General features: G+C 38.6%; 1 protein-coding gene and 1 long non-coding RNA gene across 2 annotated transcripts in view; one reads left to right on the top strand and one right to left on the bottom strand.

The window, feature by feature from the left end:
• The window catches only part of LOC118557447 (vacuolar protein sorting-associated protein 13B), a 167,330-nt gene that overhangs the window by 27,084 nt on the left and 115,995 nt on the right, over positions 1-24,251 (bottom strand).
• The window catches only part of LOC118558664, a 41,255-nt gene that overhangs the window by 14,391 nt on the left and 2,613 nt on the right, over positions 1-24,251 (top strand). The window contains exon 2 of the long non-coding RNA XR_004928420.1: positions 19,934-20,213. This is a non-coding gene — a long non-coding RNA (uncharacterized LOC118558664). The remainder of the gene's footprint in view (positions 1-19,933; positions 20,214-24,251) is intronic.

The raw sequence follows: 24,251 nt of genomic DNA on the forward strand, positions 1-24,251 counted from the left end.
ACAGTGCCCATGAGCAGGTCATTTTCTCAGCTCAGCAAGATGTAAATGTAGCTAATGAAGTAAGTAAAATAGTGGGCTTTATTGTCTCTCTCTCACTCTGCTGTGCTTTATCAATTGCAGTCAGTTAATAAAATCTATTCTTGCCCATCCCCAAAAGTTTAGAATACTGATTCAGGAGTTTCTTTACAGTCTGACCACAAAAAACTGGAGCCTTCAAAATGTTTCACACAAAGATAGCTTACCCTCCTTTACATCTTAAGGCAATTGGAAAGGAGGCGCTGACAACAGTGTCCTTGATACCTGTGGGCAGCACTTTGACATGAATTATCAGGGATTTTGCAGGTGTCTGCCATAAATCCTGCCAAGGTGAATCAAGCTGCTCTGTGTTGAGTTTTGATTAGCGGTAATTTGAATTTGACATCCTACTATGATGCTTCTTGACAAGCTACCTTTATCAGTCAGCTAGGGTGTTTCAATAGAACAGCTGTGACCTATACGAGTCCCTTATTCACAAAAAATGCTACAGAAAGTCACTGCCTCACCTGTGACAGTGACAAAGTTATTTTTTGATAAAAACTTGATGGTGCCTGCCGGTTTGTGTTACCAGGTGAAATAGGTTCTCTTTTGAATTGGTTATAAGTTTTACGCAATTCTTAGTTCACGTAAGTCACTACAGCTAGCAGTGCTTCAGGTGAGGGAGGCCGAATGTTTTATGTTTGAATCAGTTTGCACCATTAGGCCCTTTTCTATTAGACCTGAAAAGCCCAGCACAGGGGTCCATACGGGGATTTCAGTTTCCCTGGGCTTTCACAGGACAAAGGTCCTGGTCTGAGGGTAGGACTTTTCAACAAGCCTGGGGTTTTGGTTGATTGCTTGGGATGGGTGCAGCAAAACGAAACAGTCTGACACCTGGAGGAGTAAGGAGCAATAAGGAATTGAGTTTATAAATCAATCGATTTCATACACTTCACTTATCACAAAAAGTAGATTTGAAATATTTTTAATCGAAAGTACACTTTAAAACTTGATCTGTGCAGTCAGTTCATCAAGGTTATGAGCCAATTTTGAATCTGTTTTCAAACTTGTAAGGAGCGCAAGAGACCTCCGCTGACAGACTGGCCTCGCTGGGGAACAATAGTTGGGAAACCCCGATGGTGTAGGATTTAGTCAGCCAGACCGTCTGTGATTTGCCGCAGACTGGATCCATTCGTCACGGCTGAAAAGTGAATATAAAGCGTTTACTAAATTTGTGTGGAATATCTGTGTTATGCCATAAAATGGTTGATCGGACTACAGCTCCGAGCATGCCACATGGTTTATGACGCAGCGGTGACCACAGCTCTGAGCTGATAAAACCACCGTGCTCGTTTCCTTCAAACGTCCGCTGTGTCGAAGAGAACCTTATCTCAGCTGAAGAGTCCTTCATGTTGGAATATGTGTTGGACAAAAGCTGCACAACACCTTTACACTTTGTCGTGGGATTGACAAAGAGGTCCGAGGACTTTAATCAAGTTGAGGGCACAACCAGAAGAAAAGAGAAGTTTTTTCCACCTTATCCGAAGACAGACGAGACATTGTCTTTTTTCTGTTTAGTCTAGCAGTTCACAAAGACCACTGAGACATGTCCTCTACCCAGATCTGAGGCCAATGAATCTTCCCCGCAGTAACGAGTTACGTTACGGCGCGACTTATTTCTCCCTCCACGGAAGCAGCCACAGGAAAGAACCCACTTTTATCTCTTATATAGAAACCGATATTAGCCTGGGCAGCATTTATTTAGAAATAGTTTAATGCCAATGTTTTTACTGCAAAAGGAGTATCAATGTGTACATGCTGTGACTGAATTCAGGTGATAAGCTGTTCAATTTGTTCTTATGAGGGCTGTGCCGACAGCTCAGGGATATTGTGAATGTTATTGTTAGGACCATTCTCTTTTCCCTCTTTTTTCTCTCCCACACTGCCTATCTGCTTTTGGATTTTGTGCGGATTTCCTTTGACGCGTTCATTAGGTCAGCCTGTAGCCTTTGTCTCGAGTTAGCCGCCCCTCGGTTATCTCCATGTGCTCCTGGTATCTACAGTAACTGTGGTTAATGATTAACTCATAGCCTGAGTGGTCGCCATCTTGAGCTTTAGCTTAGCTGCTGGAAGCTCTTTGTAGCTAATCGGCCTAATGTTTTGAAAACCATCACAATATTCCAAATATTAGCCAGATCCAGTTTAATGCTGTTTACATCATTTGCAGCTGTCTTGATTGTGATTATTGAATGCTTAATTAGGTAAGGCTTATTTAAGTTACAAAATTACCTAAAGGTTACTACACCCAAGTTTCTTCTCATTGCCGTTTTACTTTATTTTTATTTTCTCTTTTATGTTTTGATTCAGTAGGTAGTGTGTTCAAGTAGTATTAGTATTAAACAGAATAATTGCTGTCACAGGGAATTATTGGTTTAATAAATCTTAACTATTTTAATTGTGATTGAGTTTTTTATAACAGTCATCGAATTGGCTCTAAGAGTACAAATTACCCCTTTTTGGGTTAACAATACGAATATACATAAGAGGCATTATTTTCCTTTGTTTGTGGTTAATGATTAGTGCAATTATACTTAAAGTTTATCAACATGTACTGGTGGAAAGTCTAATTCAGTCTCCCAACTGACTAGACATCCATCTTTTATGGTAAATAAGGTTAATAATTTTTTATTAATAAACCCAATTGGTAGTTATAATCATTACAGGCTGGAAGCCCTTAATCGCAACCATTTGGAAACATTTTCCATTTGGAAAATGTTTCATTTTTCATTGTTGCTTTTCTTGATTAAAATAACATCAATTATGATATCCAATTATAACTGTAATAATATTCATAATCAAAATTAAATTAAATTACACAACATCTGCCTATACCAGATATCAAATGTGAAAATCGTTGATGGATATTCTCAGCATTTTAAGTTAATTATGGACTTTTTCATCACAGTTAATTAGATTTATATTTTAGTACTAATGATCAAACAAAGCCCCTTCATTTTCCTTGTACACAGAAAACACATTTCCCTCACACTGACTTTGGATGTAAACCTAAGTTGATGGACTGTGAACTCTTTTACTATTTACAAACTATGAACCACGCCTGAAGAAAAAAAAAAAAACAAAGATGCAGAAAGGTATGCCATATTTAATTAAAATCCATGGATTTAGCAAGGCTTTCTCTCATTTTGCGCACACTGAAAGTTTTGTCCCAAGACTGCACTGGCCACTGATCGAACCACTATGTGTTTGAATGTGTGCGCGCATGAGTGTGGAACAAGGCCGGCTCTATGTCCTTTGGCGGCATCAGTAGAGAATGTGAGGAAGAGCTGAATCAATGCAATGAGTATATCCTATAAAACCTACAAAATTAATTTTGCTGCGATCAAAAGTCTGCAGTACTGCACTTAACATATGTGGCTAGGAAACTAATAGAAACTAATGTTCTATGTTTAGTCCAATATCTTCCAAAATGTGAATGTTTTCAGTAGTACAGTGCTTTAAAGAACAGGCCATCATATTCATTTCTACACTTTTAAGTTGTTGGTCCGTTCAAAAACAAGTAATTTGGGCTTAAACAGTCAAATTTGAATACTTGCAATTTAGTTAAAGAATGGGCCAGTAACAAGTGGAGATTGTGAGAAAACAATCTCTACACTCTAAGAAGCAGGGCCAAGATACCTGAGGCCGAACAGAGTGAGGAAATTAGAAGGGAGCAGACGTTGTTATGCCTGGCATGTAAGTAGTTACTTTACATACACAACCACCACTACACTATTGCTTGTTTAAGTCCGCTGGTCATCCTCAAAGTTTAGTCTAAGCTTAGCTGTGGTGAATTGAAATTTTTTACGGTTATCCACAGTATCTAATCATTTCTTAACCTAAGAGAAAACCCTGGATTATGAAGGATAATACAGGACCTGATCCAATCTTGGTAGACGCAGACATTTTTAGATCCGGATAGGAAAACAACACACAGTCAAAACGATACTTCTAAGTCCTAATGAGAACCCGGCCCCCAGATAGCTTTTATCCACAGTAAATATTTGCACAATGCCAATACAATACTGGGTTTCTTTGGCTGAGAAAATGTTGTGCAAAAGAAAGAAATTATAAGAGGTAAATTAAAACTATGTAAAAATTGACAGTAAATTATGTTTGGATCAATTCAAAGCTGCTGCTTTGGCTGCCAAGTCTGTCCCTCTTGATGTTATAGTAATAATTTTACTAAATTGCTAAAACAAGATTTATAGCGGAAATTATATTATGAGACATTACATGTGGCTTAAAGAAATACTGACAGCTGAATTAGAAAAAAATTACCTGTTCTTGAAATATACCATATTTTACTAAAAATAGTTGTTTTCTACTAGTCAAGATAATGGGTATAAATTATAAGGGAAAGGCACAAGCTAAAATAGTCTGTGACAATGTAATGAATGCTAAATGAAATATGGTCTTTACAAACCGATTTTACACGCCTTCTACAAGACACTTCTTACAAAAACTAATAATTAAGTTCCCCTTATTGTCTGTATGTTTATTCTATTTTTGAGTGAATCATTTTGTTAAAAACGTTTAGAGCATTTTATTTTTGGCATTACTTTTTATATTTCAAAAGAAAACTAGAATACATTGTTCTGTAACTTATGGCATGTAGTTCAAAGTCCACAGCCAACCAAATCTTCTAAGTCTCTCCAGAAGAAAAGGGAAACTATTACCTAAGTATTATCATCATCTTATTTTCACTGTAACGATACTACCATGTAATTTTGTTTTGCTGGTGATTTTCTTTTAGGAATTCACAGCCAGGATGGGTGCAGCTGAATAATAAAGACCAGACAACACTATAAAATGAAGAATTGGTCAACACAATTCCACAGAGCATTACCTAACTATAAAGGATTGTGTTCATTTTGTGTTTTAGTAGCTTTTAGTTCAGGAACCAAATAAATTTTGGATCAGAGCTGGAAAAGTGTTGCAAAATAGGTCTGTCAAAGGGAATGAATCACTTAACACTTATTTTCATAAAGTCATTCAAAACAAACAACAAAGTTAGGCAAGCTATCAGCAGCCTTACATTTTCATATAATTTAACAGACCCAATTCACAATTTAACATTGTACATTAACTGTTCCAAACACCCCCTGATGACAAAACAAGCTTTACTTCATATGTCAATTCTGGGTTTTTTTCCCCCTCAGTCGATCTTAAAATTGTACAATATACTGAATAGAACAGAGGTCAAGTACAGCTCCAAAACTTGATGTTTAATATTTTAGTTACTCATTTCACACAGTGAAACTGATATAGTAAACAGATTCATTATACAGAGTAAAATATTTCAAGCTTTTAGTTTCATTAACTTGTAAAATTATGGCTTACAGATAATGAAAGTCCAAATATTAGTGTATTAAAATTTCCTTTAAGTTCAATATTGGAAACTCATGAGGTTGCACCCTGATCATCAACTCAAAACACCTTCAAATTACTAAATGGGCTCTTTGTCTGGGTCAGTAGGCGACACCACCATGGGGAAGATCGCTGACTCGACAGATGTTCAGAAGACACCCTGACGGGAAGCCCCAAAAGGTCATTGCTAATGAAGCTTGTTGGTCAAAGAGTATTGTAGCCAAACATTTTCACAGAAAGTCAAGTGGAAGGAAAAAGTGTGGTAGGAGAAGGTATACTAGTAACAGGAACAACCCCAACCTGAGAAGATTCTCAAGCAAAAATCCATTAAAAAATGTGAGAGCTTCACAAGGAGTGGAGTAAGGCTGGGGCTACAAATGTCCCCTTCCTCATGTCAAGCCACTCCTGAACAAGAGACAACATTAGAAGTTCTACATGCTAGGTCAGGGGTGGCCAACTCCGGTCCTCGAGAGCCGGTGTCCTGCAACCTTTAGATGTGTCCCTGGTCTGACACGCCTGAGTCAAATAATCAGTTAATTAGCAGGACTCTGAAGAACCTGACTGCATACTGAGGAGCTAATTGTGCTATTTGATTCAGGTGTGTGGGGCCAGAGAAACCTCTAAAAGTTTCAGGACACCGGCTCTCGAGGACCGGAGTTGGCCGCCTCTGTGCTAGGTTGTAATGTAGCGCCGTTCAACATTTCGTTTTTCCTGTCTGTCTGCTTAGAAAAGTTCCTTTGACCAACGCTTCTGTGTTTATCTTGTCTATAAAGGGGGCCATATGTTTCCCTATGGCTTTCTTTTGTCCACATGTTAACAGACTTAAAAACTTCCAGCAGCAGCAGTTCATGTACTTGGGTCAGGTGTGCGGCTCCAGAGACGGGAGTGTCTCTGTCCGTAGCTGCTGGAAGAAGCACGACAGTTTGGCCAGATGGGAATAGGTCAGTTTATATAGATTAAGTTGAATAATTAATTGTCTAATATTGATTATATCGAGACATCAATTATTTTGACAACCCTACTATAGACCATCTTTGATATCACTTTTACTGATGTATAAAAAAAATTGTTTAAAATAGACAAACAACACTTGAGGCCCCCACATATTTGCGCAGATTTACATCCGCTAATACCCAAGGCGGACTCTGCATGGACACCTCACTGAGAGGTATGCGCAGAGCTCAATTATTACAACCTTGTATGCGGTGTCACACTATAAACTGCTCTGCGTCAAGAAGTCTTTACATCTGTTTTACATGAGACACAGAGCTTGATACACTGAGCTGCTCCAAGCAGACAGTCGCAAGGACGTGCAGCATCACAGTCCCTGTCTCTGTGTGCAATGACAAGTGTATGGTCGGTGCCTGCTGGAAAAGAAACGTCTACATGTGCTAAACTACCAAATCAAACATTTTACCATCCCTTCCCCCGCTTCGTCCCGCAGGCAAAAAGTGTGGGAATTGTAGGAATTTGTCACAAGAACATGACGCTCGACTGTGAAGACTAAAAGGTCCACGGAGAGTCAATGCGGCTGACAGTATGCAGCCTTTCACCTGGCACAGCCTGCCAGGCATATAATCCAGTGGAGGAAACTACATACGTATATGTATGCATACAGACATACATACAATATACATATATATTAGTGTTCACTGCCCGCCTCTTCAGAAAGGCGTTATACGTCTTTCAGCTACTTTGAGAGGGACAGTGCACTGTGGCTGTGGAGTGCAGGCGACGCAGAGGGCAGTCAGCATTTGCAACAGTGCTATTTTCAAATGGTCCAGTAGGGGAGCGTCACTCCAAAATGTCTTAGTGTTCCTTTAAGGCTCCTTGATTTCCCAATTTCTGGTAAAAACACATACCCTACTGAGCCTTAGCACAGATTGTATCTGTATTAGCCCAAAAAGGTCAAGCAGTTGTCCATTATCATACCAAGAAATGTCTAATGTTGTACCACCTGAACAGCTTCTTTCTACTATCAGTTATTTCTTTGGGTTTTAGAGTTTACAGCAAACTTTATCATGTGTCTGCCCTTATTTTGACTCCGGCATCCAATGAATAAAAGTGATGAAAGAACACAGCACATCCGTGGAAGATAAATGTACAACAAATAAAAAGCATTAATCAACACCTACTGCTTGTTTACAAAAAAAAATCAAGCTAACTAAATCCCAGGTAATGTGGTGATGAGAAGCTAAAATACAAGGCTGTATGCAGTTGAAAGCTCAAAAGTCAATAAAAAGAAGGCAAATAAAATGTCTTGCTCCATCCAAATGATACCAAACAAGATGAAGTAGAATGTCGATCACAACATCAACTCTCCTACTGCCTCTATAAGAGCAGCATAAAAGGTTTAAACTGCTCACAAGATCTCAACTTTTATAATCTTCTCAAAAGACTTCTTAATCATTGAGGTAAAAGCAACAAGAGGAAAATCCTTTTGCATCTACAAGTATATACAATTGGGCATATATATAATTACTGTATCTTTCCAGAGCCTGGGTACTCAGCGAAGTTGGAGAGATTTTGTGATGATTAAAGAAGAAATGCCAGCAAGATGTTATACATCTAACAACAGAATTTTTTAGTTTAAGTGCCTTCAGCCTGAGAAAACATTGCTGGCAGCGAGGAAGCACAACAATTTCATTTATCTCCAATATTACAGGACTTCCATGTAAACATGTTGAATACTTATACATAACCAGAGTACATGCATATTAATCTCATTATTACACATGTACTCAGGTTTGAAAAGGGCTAGGAAATTACGCAGTGGTTGCTAAAGGTGATAGACCTGACATCAGGCAGACTAGCTCAGGTGCAAGTTTATTTTTCTTGGACCTATGAGACAAGTCATGCAATAGGAATCCTGTTTGACAGAGTCACAAGTTAAGAATAAATTGCTATTCTCACTTATAAAAGCATTATGTTGAACTGCTGTTCAAATAAACCTTTGTAACTGCAGCAGATCTTCTACTCTTACAAGTACAGCTGCCGTAATACTCACCACTAGACCATACAATGTTTCTAAAGACCAATGCTGGTGTGACTACGTAGAAACCTGAAAGACTCCTGGTTTGGGAATGAACAGCTGTATTGAGCAGTATTCCAAAACCATTTTGGTCTTTTAGACATTGACATTATGAGAACATCAGTTGGTAAAAAAAAAACAAACCAACAAAAAAACTGATTAGTAAGGGTTGCGTTTGTATGTGTGTGTGTGTGTGTGTGTGTGTGTGTGTGTGTGTGTGGTGATGTTATAAATGCCCACCACATAATACACTGCCTGACCAAACAAAAAGTTGCCACCTGTATTAACCTGAGCAAATAGGTATGAGCCTCCCGTTGGATAATTACTGGATGGGCAATTATGTTTCAGAATGTCCATTCTGTCTTTTTCTATCTATTTTGTCTTTTTATGAACAGAATAGACATGAAAAGACAGAAGCGGATTGGTCAAGCCAGGTGGAGAGTAGTAAAAGACATTCAAACGTTGCACATAAGAGTTATAGGCCGGCAACATAAATAATGTTACAAACTATTTTATAGCTGTTTATTGGAGATGTCCAAGCTAGTTTGAGAATTTTTAAAATTAAGCGATATGTCAACACACAGAGCTGGTATTTTGGGTTTACATAGCTAACTACTCACTTAAAAACTTTTTTAATTACTTTTATGTCACAACAAGTGAATTATAACTTTATTCACAGCTTTACACTGCTCTTTTCACTCCTCTCCACCATTGCTGCCCTGGCTCGACCAATCCGCTTCAAGTCGCAATGAATTATGGGAAATGGTGGGCCACAAAGGATACACCGAATCCATCCTTCAAATCACGGAAAAGAAAGCCACATTTGTATAAGTCTTAGGAGTCATGAATTGGGACAGCCTTCGTCGCTGCTCTGTGACATAATCGGCCTGTAAATGCAGCCTTCGAAGCATGTAGCCCCTGAATTGAGACACAACCAATGCTATATGTGTCATTTTCCATCCAATCAGATTAACTCATCATACCCGTCAATCACAGTCAAAACTCCGGCATCTTAGATACACAACCACAAATGTTATTTATTTTCTAAATAACAATTTTATGAAACCTTCACTGGAGGAAAAAAGTGAATAAAGGAACTTGAACCAGCATCAGGCAAGTGATTGCGGATTGATTTATGATCAGGTAGAGTTTATTTGTGTTGTAGTCCCCCCCCCCAAAAGAAAAGTTACACCACAAATCACTGTTGAAATCATTGCTACATATTCTGATGCATTAAGATAGAAGGTAACATTTAATAAGTGCAAAGTTCAGTTGAGGGTCTGACAATAAAATCATAACACCTTGGAATGTTGAATGACAATAACCCAAAGATAACAAAGTAAAATGCCAGTCAAACATTCACAATGGCAGCTTATTCCCGCAGCATGCATCTTTCAAATACAATAGTATCAACCAAGTTCGGCAACAACTTGGGTTCATACCAGATACCTTTTTTCTAAGATGAAAACTAGAAAGTCATGTAAAAGGGCCGTTTGTTTAGGTTAGAAAGAAGAACTGCTGTTTTTTTTAACAGTCTGCAGTTCCTAAAGTTCAACTGAAGTATCAGATTTTAAATAATGTGAGAATAAAGTAACTTTGCAATCTCACTTTGAACTGTATTTGTTGATATTTAATAGTGAAAATTACAGCATGTAATATTTATGAGTACTGCAAAAAAGGGTTGCGCTATTATAGCAAGGCCCCTAGGTTGTAAATTTGTACTTAATGCTGTTAAGGTGACATAAATAATTGTGTAATGAATCTTTCACAAGTAATTACAATTTAATTAAACAAAGCTAGACAAACTGTCCAATAGGAAAAAGGAGTTCAAAGAAATGTCTTCCATCTATATTTTAAAACCAAATCAGATTTGAACGGATGAACTTACAGATGAATTCAAATCAATATATAGTCCTAAAAGCCTCACCCATTCATACATCGCCTTCTGCCAAAACCACAGCAGAAAGAAGCAAAGACAATCAGTGCAAATACATATAAAGTGAATATATTAATTTTATAGCAGATTGCCTCTTTGTATGCATCATATTGTCTCTCTCACTCTTGGCCCTTGCACCTCTGTGATTCCCGTTCTTGCCAGCATGTCAGAAACACAGAGACATATGTGCCCCCTGCGCCACTGCAGAGGTTTATTTAACTTGAAAATTACCTTCCTCATGTTTAACACATCTCCAATATTGTCATCACCAAATATTTATTTGTAGAAGAGAGGACCTCTGAGTGGCTAAATTCCTTTTGCTTTGCAGCATTTGCTCAACTATTTGCATGAGAGCATGGACACTTCCACAAAGCCAAGGCTAGATGTGTTTATGAGAGCGTTTCACACAACCCTCTAGCATATTTGTAAAGCGCCTGCATGCACTCGCCTCAGTGAAAGTCTGATCCATTTAGAAAGTGGCTGTGGGTATTTGCATGATTATGTCTATTTCCTCTTGTGTAAACTTGCTGCTGAGCTCCCTCCAGATTACACTTTGAGGTTTTTGATGAAAACCGCACCAAAATGCATGCTTTGTATAATAACGTCACACACTGATTAGGTCACAATTAGAAAAAAATCTTTCCAATAAAATCACTTTTTAAATGTAAGGGAATTATTTTTTCCCCTTCAAGAAAATATTTATCGTGGGGAAATGCATTCTTCTAATATTTTAAGCTTGATAAGGTTAGCCATCTAATAATTTTATCCAAATGTGCCACAAATAAATACATCAAGTGATTACTTATGAATTCTTATATACCCTGATTCATCAGGCCAATAAAGAAAACAGTAACAAACATTTACTCAGTAAAGTTATTTTGCTTAATGAAGGAAACATGAGTTTTATTGGGGGAGAAATCTTAAATTAACAACACACCACAAGGGGGCAATGATGTAACAAAGACCTGGGAAAAGGTCAGGGAGACATCCTCATTAGGACATGACAGAGAAGTGAGCACTAAACATTCAGTATTAGGAAGCTTGAGGTCAGGTGGTGGAAAAAAGGAGAGCGCAGTTTAAGTGCCCAAAACGGGAGTGCAGGGCAGGGGCAAAGAAAAAGTGGTTTAAAAGGTTGGAAAGCAATGAGGGGACATTTGTAGGGATGTGAGGGGAAAACAGTTGACTAGGGCTATCATGTGACCTGCAAAGCCAAGGTGATTAAACAGAGAATCTTAAAAATCCTCCTATTAATGCTCAGCTTTGATAATCTTACTGAATAAACACAATGCGGCATAGTATTCTACTTTCAATACAAGCAAAAACCACATAAATAAATATTATTCAAATACACAACGCATCCATTAATTTGACAGCCAACTCTTTTTTGCCTGCCTTTCCTGTTCATTAAATGCATCAAAACTGAAAACTTCCATTTTTTTCTTCCTGTTAATGCATCCACAAAATATTTGATGCACTTTGTCTTGTGTTTAAGTCACATAAAAGGGTCATAAGCTTTGATGTATAAATGGAGATAATATAATCCTGTTACTCTCGGTTAGGTTAAAATGACTATTTCCAACAAATAAACCCCAACCCTTTTCTTTTAATATGTGTCACTTTTGATTTCTGACTTAAAACAAAGTTTATACAAATTGGTTTATGTTATATTTCCTTATAAGGAAAGTCATAATCTTCACCTGCCAGTGTGCTCTGTGCACGTCTAATTTAAATGATCAGCTTAGTCATTTCTCTCCTTTGAATAGGGAAGCAGAGAAATGTGTACAAATATCCATAACCACTGACCTTCCAAATAGCAGTCCCACTGAAAGCCCAGATCCCAGAGGGAGGCACCCTGGTATCTCTTTGGTGACCTGTTCCATGAAAAGGTCTGGAGGCTTCCTGGACATCTCCACTGTGTCTATGGTGGCCAATGGTGCATGTTGTCTACATGTTTATCGTTATTACATTATTTATTTATTTCCTTTAAATTTATACAACTTGTTAAGCCATCACAGCACCCAAAGTGGGTTTCTAACAGAAAAACTCAAATCTAGTTGAGAGTTGGCAAAATAAAAGAAATTCTGCCTACACTCAGTGTGTACTTTTCTACTATTTTAATGAACAGTCTGTGGAGGTTTCCTGGCCAGATTGTTTAAGCTGTGGGCTTTCATCCTTTTCATCCAAAAAGGTTCCCCTCTGCCTGTTTGGTTCAACGCTAACCTGCCATGGACAAAATGAAGAGTTCATTGATGGCTACAGGACACGAGACAAACCTTTTTTATGAGCACTTGCTACTATAAGGCAACCGATTTTATTCCAACTTAGCACACACCCACTGCTCTCAATTCAGTGTGACCCTGACGAAGTGTGCTAAATGAACTAAAGAGCAGCTTCAGAGGGTTGAACTTGAATCAGCACTGCATTTAGCATGCTGAAGATTTATAGAAGAAAGGGGATTTGTAATGACAGTCTGAATTAACTGTGCCATATTAAAACAGCTACTTACATAAAAACAACCTTGCCCCCTTGAACAAAAGAGGGGGAAAATCACTCCTATAGGGCTTAAATCATATGTGTATGACTACCCCAATCCTTACAGAGTTTTGGGTTTTCTGTAACATTTTTGTGTGTTCACTTCAAAAGCAGCTTGTAATTACTTCCATGCATTAGACTGGAGACCACAAACAGCATGAAACTGTGCTTTTTTCAAGTTCCAAATGGTGTTTATTAAACTGCTGTTTTAGGACCAAATTTTCACTGGTTGTGATGTGCAAACCTCTCATAAGTTGACAGTTTGCTGCAGCAGTATGTTATAAACTACATTTCTGCATTCATGTTCCATAATAAAGGATGCAAAAACAATATCATCAAATAAACAGGGAACAGCTTACATGATATAATAATGGTTAGAAGTGAATTGATGCAGATGATGGGATCTGAAGTCCATTACCCAAAGTGTCACCAACCAATGAAGTGAGACTATCAAACCACTGGGTCTGTCTGACAACCGTCTCCAGCACCCTGCTGCTTGTTCCCTCCCCTGGCACAGATGACCCTATGTTCACACCAAGATAAATACAGGAGTGGCAGTGATGTCTCTGAAATGCCTCTCTTCACTCTGTCTAGCAGTGCAAACTACCACCTACTGTGTGGGTACCAACTGAGTGAATCTGCTGAATGTCATGATAAGACATCCTCTTCTCGACAAGGTCTGGTCACTTTAGATCCCAAGATTATGCGGGATTTAGATTAAAGGAACAGCTTCTAGTCTCCTTCACCCTCTGAAATCACATCATTACATGTATTGACCAGCTTAAATAAATACTGACAAGGCGGTAAAATTCTACATCTGCAGATAAACCATTTGTCAAAGTGCTTCACTGTGGGGTGTGTCAGTGGCCCAGAGCTGGCTTTGTGGTGGCTTCCCTGTGACTGCAGAGGAAGCTCCTGTGAAGGTTTCTGATAGCAGAGAAGCAATGGCGGCTGATAAGAAAGGTGTGAACAGCAGTATAAGCATCTCACTGCAGGAGGCTAGGCTGACAGACCATCAAAGGCTGGAGAGTTACAAGACAGTGGCATTACAGACCATAGGAATGTAGACCATGGCCCTACAGTGGGGTCGTCATAGATTTCTGCCTCATGAACAATTATGATTCTTAATTTTGTTTCTACACAACTTAAAGTCAAACAGTTCAATTTTTAGTTTTGTTAAGTTACTTCTGCACAGTGGGTAGTGCTGTTGCCATGCAGCAAGAAGGTCCTGGGTTCAAGTCCTACCCTTGCCCTGGGTCTTTCTGCATAGAGTTTGCATGTTCTCCCTGTACATGTGTGGGTTCTCACCAGGTACTCCGGCTTCCTCCCAGAATCCAAAAGCATGAGTGTTAGGTTAACTGGCCTCTCCAAATTGTCATTAGGTGTGAGAGTGTGCAAGAACGGTTGTATGTCCTGTTTGTCTGTGTGTTGCTCTGCGATTGACTGGCGACCTGTCCAGAGTGTTCCCTGCCTCTCGCCCAATGACAGCTGGAGATAGACACCAGCACCCCTCGCGACCCTACAAAGGATAGACATGTTCGAAAATGGATGAATGGACTTCTAAAGACAAATTTAGATGGTTGTCATAGATGTGCAGGAATATTTAAAACAGTGACTCTATGAATCCTCAAAAGCCATTGGTGTATTTTTTTCATAGTTAAAGTAAGAGTAAGAAACTCTAAACTGTGACCAGTGACGATATGCTAGATAATTGTGGGTTTGAGCTGACAGTTACATACTATAAGGTCCAACTAATTTGAAAAATCACTTAGTCTTAGTTCTTCACTCTACAAGTCTGAGTCATAAATCCGCTGTGTGACTTTGTGATAAGGTCACACAGTAACCCCTCCCCCATCTGCTTCTTATCACACCGTCTCTCCCCCTTCTCTGCCCCACCTCCCATTTTGCACCCCCGACACGATGTGGAAAAGCACGACGGTATGACCTTTGACACTTTAATCAAGAGGAATTATAGAGACTCTTAAACAAAACTGACGGACTAGGTAGATTGGGCTGACAAGGGCGACTGGCTGGCTGGCCTAGAGGCTAAGAGGGATCCGAAAGCAGTGGCGGTGAAATGCAGTCGCCAACACTGGAGGTGGCAGAAGTGGTGGGAGAGTGGTGGACATTACAGGGTTTACAGATTAGGCAGGCTTATTAGGAACTTTCAACCCTCTGAGGGCTGTCACACAGCACTTTCCTGCCTTGTTCACATAAGCCCCGTTTCAAAGCGGCGGGTTTTGTATCTTCATCATGTCCAGATAGATGTGAGTGGATGGGAAAGATCCGATAGATCTTTTCATATACGAGCAGTAAACCACAATAAATTCTAAGATATCAGCGCATTCAAATGTGAATACAAACTACATTAGAAAACAAAACAAGAAAAATCACTCCCTCAGAACAGCATATTAAACAGATCTTAATGGAAGAGGTTTTGTTATAAAGCATGTCTGCAAAAACTAAAAACGTTTTTTAGTGCAAAGATGTCCAAAGCACAGTTAAGTAGCGGAATGTAAAAAGCATGCAAAGAGCAACAATTAAACACTCATGCAGTTACAAAAAATAGCAACTCATCTCAGCAAACATCAGAAAAGATTGAGGTTTGTTGATAACACTAGGATAAAAGAGCAAAAGCTAATTATTTTCTTGAAATAGGACAGCAGTATAATTAATACTTTAAAACAAGCGGTGGGGGTTCTCTTGTAATCTTTAAATTTTCCAAAAAACGAAATGGACCAAAATGATTTAGCACTGAATATATTACATGATCTAACAGTATGTGCTGTTAGAACAGGTTTTGTAGGTATTACAATTCGTTGTAATAACACAAAATGTTGAGGGTTCACATGTAAGACCTTCTTTATAAGGTCAGATTCTACTTAATTAATTTTAAATGTAAAATATGTAGAAAAATGAAACCAAATTCAAAACTGTTTTTTTTTTTTACAAGTACAAAATAAATCAAACAAAAATGTACTTTCTTCACTGCAAAGCACTTCATAATAACACCTCCCAACTCTTTAATACCAGGACACTCTGATGACTGGTCTGCTGTGTACTGACCACCACACATGTAGACAGTTCATCCATCTCCTTGAGTGGAGCGGCAGAGTGAATTTAATGCTACCACCTGGCCAGAGATCCTCGCCTGTCTAAAATCACAGCCCCACAGTGACAATTTAAAACCAAGCACTCATTCAGCAGTCCTTATATCTTCCACTGACAGTATAAAGCTGTCACAAGATCTTCCTTCCCTTCTTTGTTAGAATAATACTCATCTACCATTTATTTTTGCTCTTTGCAAGACAAGCAAAGTCTGTAATTAAGTACTGTAGAACCGAGAAAGCAAACACCATACACTTTCAAACGGCAACATACACACAAGTCTAAATTTACAAGTACATAAAACGTTAAGTATGTTACACCTTCCAAGGCGTACATCCCAAAATGCTATAAAATAGGGAAAAAATAAACATCAGCACATCCATATAGTTAAGCAACAGGAATTTTAAAAAGATGGTCTTTTAGTTGTGTTTGAAAAACCGCCTCAAGTTTACAGCCTAGGTCTTGGAACAGCCAGCAGGCCCTGGTCTCATGACCTCAGGGACCTGCCAAGGACATATGGATTTAAAAGTTCTGAGATGATCCAAAAAAGTCCGAACTCAGACCATTTAATGTAATCTGAGGTTACTGGGGAGCCAGTGTAGACAGGCAAGCAGCAAGTGAGACGTGAGGAAGCTGCTATGATTTGGTCAAAGGCCTGGTAGCAGTGTTCTGTACATCCTGGAGAAGGTCAAAAGATGTTTTGTTCAGGCAGATAAATAAGTTGCAATACTTCAGTCTCAAAAAAATTAATGCATGAATAACAACTTCTAGTTCTGATTATCAAACATATACAACATTTTGGAAGTGGTAAAAACATGAGAAAAACAAAGAGCAAATGAACATCTAAGGTAAAACCAGAGTCACAATTTACCCCTAAGTTCCTGATGGAAGACTTGGCACAATAAAGGATAACCCTTTGTTTCTTCCTTAAACTGGAGAAAATTTTCAGCCCTCAAACATTTTGACTAGTCTAAGTAATTATGTAAGATATGCAGCTTGGAAACCTTGTGAGGAAGTAAAATAAGACTTATTTAAAAAGGCCTCAAAATATGATGAAGAGGAAGCATGTAAACCAGAAAAAATTAATGGGACCCAAAACAGAACCCTGTTGTACACCAAAAGAAGTTGAGTTATTGGGGATCTATAATTTGTAGTAGTCACACAAAAGGAATGATCAGAATAGATGTGACGAAAACCACTGCAATGCAATAATACACCAATCAAAATATCTCAACCTATCAAGCCAGATATTGGGGTGAACGCTATTAAAGTCTGAGGTTAGGTCCAGCATGAATGACAGTACAATTACCCGTATAAAGTTGCACCACAATATCAGCAGAGATTCTGAAAAGGGCCATTTCCGGATCGCGATTTAAAGTTATACAGAAGACTGCATTTATCTTAAGTAGCCGATAACTGCCTCTAAAAACTTTTGTAATAAATTATAATATAAACATTTTCAGTTCAGTCAGCTCTTCCCTTTCAGGGGTCACCACTGCGAGTCATCTGTCTCCAATATAAAGAAGTTCACTGCTAATCAGTAAAACTAGCTGCATTTTAGTTTCTAATTATTAAAGATTAACAATTTTGTTTTCAGTCATATAAATAATTTTTTATATTTTTTTTAAATCGGTGCACAGACTCCTTAATATTTTGTGCAAACAGTGATGACCTGTCAGCTGAAGTATAGCCATATGGTGTGATATGATCAATTATATGAAAAGTCTTGCCTTCTTTTCCCAAACATACCAGGGAAGCAGGCCTTATGAGTGCAGTGACCCAGGGAGTTGACAGGGGGTTCTGAGGCATTAAACCTTGGAGAAAAGTCTGCAACCTCGACATGGAGCTTAGCATCACTGAAGAAAGGGTGTAGCCTGTAGGCAAAGTGTCAGGCCTCATCTCAGTTCAGACAGTTGTACAGCCTGAAAGCTTGTTGAGTTAATACACACTGGGTACAGAAACACATTAGCAACAGCTTTCAAAACACAGGATCAGATTTCTTTCTAAAATGTTTTCCTAATTAATTTCAGTAATAAACACATTGGCTGTGTGGCACGCCTACTCTATTTTACTCTCAGATATCACACAAATCTAGATGTCAAAAATCTTTCCAAATGACACCCTTAACACCTTTGAGCAGAGCCCACATTCAAATCCTCTATTCATATCTTCAGAATAAAATAAATCCAACGAATGCCAAAGGCTTTGGTAACCCAAGAATGCTGACGCTGCAGATAAGGCTGAGTGAGAAATACATTTAAAACAAAGGTTAGAGTTACAGCACAAGCTTAAAGAAAAGCAAACAGATTGAACAGGCAGCCAATAATCAGATATAGCAAGTGAGGATAATTGTCAGCAGCACACAACCCAGGAAATTAAGGTCATTAGTGCACTTGTTTGGGTCCATTTCTAAGCTACATGGTATGATGGAGAAAAAAGAAAACAAATGTTAGGGTCCTTAAAGTCAGAGAAAGACAACTAGCCATAAAACCTAGGCTAGGGTGAGGATGGCCAGTCACACAAGGCTTTCCAAGGTCCTAAAAATATTGGGCTCAGGTTACCAGAAGAAGCTGAGGGCGGCAAGGGTGCAGGATGCTCTTTGCACTCAAACGGCCATAACTCTCACAAGGCCAGAGCCTCTGTCACTAGATGATGTCCTGGTTGGTGCTTCCCATCACCTCTCATATAAGTTCTCAATGACAGCTTCCATTAACATTCTTGCCCAACCTGGCAGGCAAGCACTGAAAGGTTAAGTGGGGTTGGGAAGCTGTATTAGTTTTAAGAACTAAAAAGAAAAAACAGAGCATATGGTGAAGACTATGAAAGACCAAGAGGGAAAAAGAGGAAAGAGGGTGAAAAACAGAACGCAATTTCTGTCTGTATGTAGAAGCCATTTGAGATCATTTTTACAAAGGCACAATTCCTAACCGCTGTTACGGTACAAGTGTTTAGGATAAATCTTGATGTAAAAAGATAATAGTTTGGGTCAAGGGTTTTGAGTTTGAACAAGAATACAGACAGACAGACAGACAGACAGACAGACAGACAGACAGACAGACAGACAGACAGACAGACAGACAGACAGACAGATAGACAGATAGATAGATAGATAGATAGATAGATAGATAGATAGATAAATAGATAAATAGATAAATAGATAGATAGATAGTATTTACTTAGTACTCACCTATATTCAAGGTGTTGTGTGTACTAAACTTCACTGAGTGGAGCTGTGTGCATGTTGCTCACTGCAGTTTAAGCAGATACCCATTTAATAAAGAATGTTAAGTAAAGTTTTTAATGGTCTAGGGTAAGGGATTTTTTTTTTCTTTTTGCCCTCCTAAAGGAAAGAGGGGTACAGTTAAGAAATCATTTTAGCTGCTGTAGTACTTGGTTTTAAAGGGTTACCCTACTTTTGATGTTGACTCTTATCAAACCCATGCATCCCTCCATTCTGATCCATACCCTTATAGAGGGGTGGTAAGGGAATTGTTTGAGAAACAACTAGCGCACCAAAAGACAGGTGTAAATAATAAACATCATCATGTTTATTGTCATTGTAAAATACATTCCAATGAAATTTGTTCTCTGCATTTAACCCATCCCCATGAGGAGCAGCAGGCTGCCACTGTAAGACGCCCGGGGAACAATCAGGAGTAAAGGGTCTTGCTCAGGGACCCACAGTGGCAGTCTGTGGAAGTTGAACCCAGAATCCTACACACTGGAACTTTAAAATGCTTAGTGAAACCTTAAAGAAGCAATAAGCGAAATGTCATTATTTTAAATGGAAATAAGTAAAAAATTGTTTTGTGAAGAACTAATGGTATATTTTTAGATGGACTACGGTCTCACACCATCTCTCTGTGTTGTTCTCCGGTCTCCAGTTTACAAAGCTGGGTCAGGCACAAATCCATGTATGTCCGTGTGAACAGCTGCCACTCAGAGCTTAGCCACTCCCTGCCCTTAAAATGCTACTGATGTTTTCACCTGAAGACATCTGGATCCAGTATTACCACACACAAATAGAAAAAACAAAGTTTTTTGGCAAAAGAGACAAGAAAAAACAAGGATCAACTTCGCCCTAGCATTTCCAAGATGGAGAGAATATCAAGAGCAGAAGCAGCTCCAGTTTGACTTTGAGCTAGCTTTTCTCCTCCTGGGCAGGTGAGTAACAGCATGAAGTCAAATGTTTGTTTTTGTTGGTGCTACAGTCTTGTTAGACTTGTGTTGCTATGATGATTTGATTCAATGTTGGAGTTTGACAAGCAATGGACCAGGCGTTACTGTTTATGTAAGGAGAGTAGCTGGTAGCCCAGCTAACACAGTTAGCATTGTTCAATGCAGCCCGGCGGGCTTGTAAGCTGCCCACTGTGATCTTTGCCTACATTCAGGGCATTCTTTATTTTGACAAAAAATGTAAAACTGAAAGATTTTGGAGAGAGAGAGAGAGGCGTGGCTTGCCACACACCTTGTTTTGGTCTACAGCCAGTGCTCAACAGCCCACCTGGTGGTGAGATTGTACTCACTGCTCCATTAGGAGAGCTGTGCATAAGAAACTTCCCTCAAACCTCAATAAACTAAAGCAAAGCAGTAAAGAAACATTACCAACACAAGGATGTGACTGTAATGAAGTAAAAGAAAATGCCTACTTCAACTTATTGCTGCTAAAGCAGCTCTACATGGTATGAATGAATGGGGCGTACTTTATTTCCCCATGACTATATTTGTTGACATGCTTTACTGTTGTAAATAAAAGTGAGAAAACAACACAGCAAGGGCATGGACTATTCCAAGAGACTGTAACCTGCTTACTAAGGGATGACCCTGTTGTCTCATATCAGTGGCAAAAAGCATAAAATCTCAATTACATAAAGCCGGATACTGAACACCCACTCTCTCTAGCAATTATCTACAAAAACTAAACAAAGCTACTTTAGGCACATTGTCTCACTGGGGTTAGCAAAGTGTAGATTACTTAAACAAGTACGGAAATTCTCTGCGTCTGTCAAACATTAATGTGGCAGTTTGAACATATTCAGAGCAACTGTACACAATCAAAATGAAAGATGTGCATTAATGACACCACTTTTATAATTTGGGGAAAAAAGGGAAATCGAGTGACATGAGTAGTGGTAAAGGTACGAGAAAAATTATTATTATAAGAGGTGGAGATTCATTGACTGGTCTAGGTGACAAGCTGTATCACTTATCCCTATGCCCTGCATATGTAGGATAAATCCAGAACAGGTTTAAGCTTTGCACAAATTAAGCAATATCAAATCTCAAATATCCAAACTCCCTGTTATGATTGAAAGTTTAAATACAGACAGAAAAAAAGCTTAGTTGCATTACATTTAGCTTCACTAAGTGTATGGGAATTAAACACTTATCTGAGTAAATTTGACATTAAGGAACTTTGTCTGTGCTACATATCATACTAGAAGGAGTCTTACTTAACACCTTTAACTCCCCCAGTCTGGTTCCTATTGAATGATTCTGTTAATTACTTCACTTTTTACTCTGCCACAGATGTGAGAAATCTCACTTACTGGTATTGCTGTCCCACCCAGACACCCGTAATTACCGTTAGCTTAATTTATTGAATTGTATCATACATAGAATCATCAAATCAGCCTTAAACAAAATTAGAAAAGTAGGAAAGAAAAAAAATTAAAAACTCGAACTTTCCAACTTCTTTTATAGAGAGACTACTCTGTCCTCTCCTTTTCATCAAACACATTGCTGGTTTATTTGGGAAGGAGCTTTGCCCACTAAATTTCCCTTCTGTATCATTTGTAGACGAGTGTGCTGGCAAATTGTGTGTGACAACGCCTTAGCCACTGTGGGTACACAAACTGATCTGGGCAACAGCATGACCTGGGAAAATGTTTATGAAGCACAAGATAAGAAGGGGAGTAGAGGTGGGGGAGATTCTGTTGGGGCCAAGAGGCGTTACAAGAGAGAAGGAACATCGCACCAGCTGAGCTGTGAAGAAGCTAATGGGCTCTTATTCCCTTCCCACGCCCACAACGTGTTTTCTAAGGGGCACTCAAGCAATGAAACACATATTGGTTTGGCTACTGGTACAGAACTTCAGCCAACATGCTTTAGTATTCTTCTCTGCCTAGTCAGCATCTGCATAAACGATGGTTAGTCTGTATGCAGCTTGAGGACTGGCAGAGTATGAATCAGTAACCAAACTTTAATGAATTGAGGAGGTGGTGATTGATCTTACTTGCTGGAGCAGCAATAATAAGAGATGAAAGACAGATGCATGGCTCCCAGACAGACAGTGACTCTGATAAACTAAGTGGTGGGATGAGCCACCGCAATTCGATGTTTGTTTCTGTCAGCAGAAATAGGAATAAATTGGACTTACAGAAAACAAAAACTGTAGACCATAAACTGAATGTGGTGGCACAACATAAGTTAAAATGAAGCAGGAAGATCAACTACATTTTTGCTATGAATCAGGAGGAAAAGAGAGCCCGCTTGAAAGATTAGACCCAACTGCATTAAATGTAATGTGTGTAATTAAAGACTGCTTACAACAGTCTTCTGTGTTATACAGCCAGAGTCTAGATAATGCTTTCTAATTTGTTAAAATAAAACCCGAAAACCCTGATTAACTTATGTAGGCCAGCCAACTGTTTTGATTTTGCTGTAAGACGTTTGATCTGCCTGTGTGGAATGTGGCGACCCTTGATCCAGTGACAACATTCAATTAGATAAGGTTAAGTAAATTGACCTTCTCCATTCCTGCTACTCAGTCCAAAGCTGGATAAAGGGTAAACAGCTCGTAAGAATGCCCTTTCACAGTCAGACCCTACGGAACATGTACTAAGTGTTTCTGGTGTAAAACAACCACCGTTTCTCTTGTGCGTCCATTATCTTTGACAACTGAATGATCTCAGAGTTCAGGTGAATTTAGTTTGAGGTGTTACATTTACTCTGTTAAACCAATTTGTACAGAAAAAGAGTTTTACACATTCTGTGAGAGCAGATCTCTTTTTCCACACAACAATTTTACAAAACTACACTAGTTGAGATATAATTAGGGAGTCTCACCAATTACCATGTAAAATAGATTACCTTACTTTTTCTTACCATCTGACCTTAAGTCTAACTAAACTGTTCCACTTTTAAGTAATTTAACATAAAATGTAATTTTTTTATATTTGTCAAATACCACAGTAATAAGAGAGATTTTTTGTAGTTTTTACTTTTTTCCAAATTCATAATTTTGATGTTGTAATAAAGAAAGGGCTTAAAAGGAAGGAAACAGGGTTCACCTCATGGAGTAGACAGACACTCAAGAAATTTCTCTCCCAATTTGACAACACAATCCCCCTAAAAGAGGAGTGGCTATACTGATTTCAAACTCACTTAATACAAGAAGAAAGAGACAAAGAAGGCAGTTACATCCAAATTAAAGGTCGTTTAGATAATAATTTGATCACCTTAATAAACATTTATGCACCACCAAAAAGTGAAAAGGGAATGAAAAATATATTTCATAGAATAGCCTCTAGAAGTGAAGGAACTTTAACCTGTGCAGGGCACTGGAACACAGTTTCAAATAATTAAATGGATATCACAAGCACAGGATCCACAAAATCAAAACACCTAAACATTTTAATTAAACAGACAACGTTTGAAGAGATCTACACAGATCAAAAAAAAGACTACACACATTACCCAGCCACACACCAAGTTCACTCCAGAATCGACTACTTCCTAATGAACAAAGCAGATAGACACATGGTAAAGGAATGTTCTGGAACAGCGGATCTATCAGATCATAACATTATTTATTTGTCCATTAACCTAGAGAACAAACCATAGAAAACTCAATGGAGACTAAACATAGGCATTTTAAATAACAACTGTACCGTAAAAGAGATCAAGAAAGATATACAAGATTGTATAATTGATAACCAAAACAGCTATGTAGATCCCACCATACTGTGGGACACTATTAAAGCAATAATGAGAGGAAAACTAATTTCAAGAACAGCATACTTGAAGAAGGAAAAGAGGGTTGAATATGATAAGTTAGTTGCAACTTGGAGAAATTTAGAAAGAGAACAATGAAAGGGGTTGATAACAAAACACCTGATAAAGAATAGGATGACAAACAACTTAGACGAAATCCACACTGTCCTCAAAGAATATTACGAATTCTTGTACACACAATCGGAC

The sequence above is a fragment of the Fundulus heteroclitus genome, chromosome 3, assembly GCF_011125445.2.
Source record: "Fundulus heteroclitus isolate FHET01 chromosome 3, MU-UCD_Fhet_4.1, whole genome shotgun sequence".
Classification (NCBI taxonomy): Eukaryota; Metazoa; Chordata; class Actinopteri; order Cyprinodontiformes; family Fundulidae; genus Fundulus; species Fundulus heteroclitus.